The following is a 963-nucleotide window of genomic DNA, read 5'->3' on the forward strand; positions in this document are numbered from 1 at the left end:
AGCCGGGGGGAGCACAAAGAGAAGCACAAAGGCCACTCCTCCAACCACCACCACCACAACCACCACTCTCACAAACATTTACACCCTCAGCTCGGCGCCGGGCCCAGCGCCGCGCTCAGCAAACGCCCGGGAGACTCAAAGCACGCGGGGCCGGCCGCCGCCGCTGCCCCCCCATAAGAGCTACGGCCTCTTTGCCTCATCCCGGAAGCGGCCGCCGCCGGAGGAAGGCGCTGCTCACGAGCATCAGCCCAAAGTCAGCAAAGGCCCCAAAGGCCCCGCGGCGCCGTTCCCCTACCAGCACCTCCCGGGGGGCCACGGCTCGGATGCCATCCCCGCCCTCCCCGCGTTGCCCTCGGCTCCTACCAAAGCTCGGGGGGGCGCCCACGGGAAATCGGACAAAGGACCCGCGGGGGCCAACGGCCACAACGCCTCGCAGCCCAGTGACTACCAGGATACGGTCAACATGCTGCACTCGCTGCTGAGCGCGCAGGGCATGCAGCCCGGCCAGGCCCCCCCCTTTGAGTTCCATGCGTACGGGGAGCTTTTGAACCCCAGGCAAAGCGGCCGACCTGCCAACACGGACAGACCCCGACCCCCCCCTCTGCCCTCAGAACCTCCCCCTCCTCTGCCCCCCCTCCCCAAATAGGGCCCTTTTTACTACTGAATTCCTACAGCCCCAACCCTGCGCTGATCGGGGGGTGGGGGTGGCGGGGTGGGAGGAAGGGCTGTTTTGTTCTCCACTGCCTCACGAAGAACTTATTTTATTATTATAACTTTTATTATATCGGTATTCAGAGCGCGGAGATGGCGAAGCTGTGAAGGGATGAATCCTTTCCTCCTCCTCCTCCTCGCTCCCTCCCTCGCCGCCTCCACGTTGGCAGTGGGTTCCGTCCCCGCTGCAGCCGAAGCCCCCAAACGGGGGGACCACGTACTTGTGGGGGAAAGAGGGGGAGGTGGGGGTCT

The sequence above is a fragment of the Meleagris gallopavo genome, unplaced genomic scaffold (assembly GCF_000146605.3).
Source record: "Meleagris gallopavo isolate NT-WF06-2002-E0010 breed Aviagen turkey brand Nicholas breeding stock unplaced genomic scaffold, Turkey_5.1 ChrUn_random_7180001874893, whole genome shotgun sequence".
Lineage (NCBI taxonomy): Eukaryota > Metazoa > Chordata > Aves > Galliformes > Phasianidae > Meleagris > Meleagris gallopavo.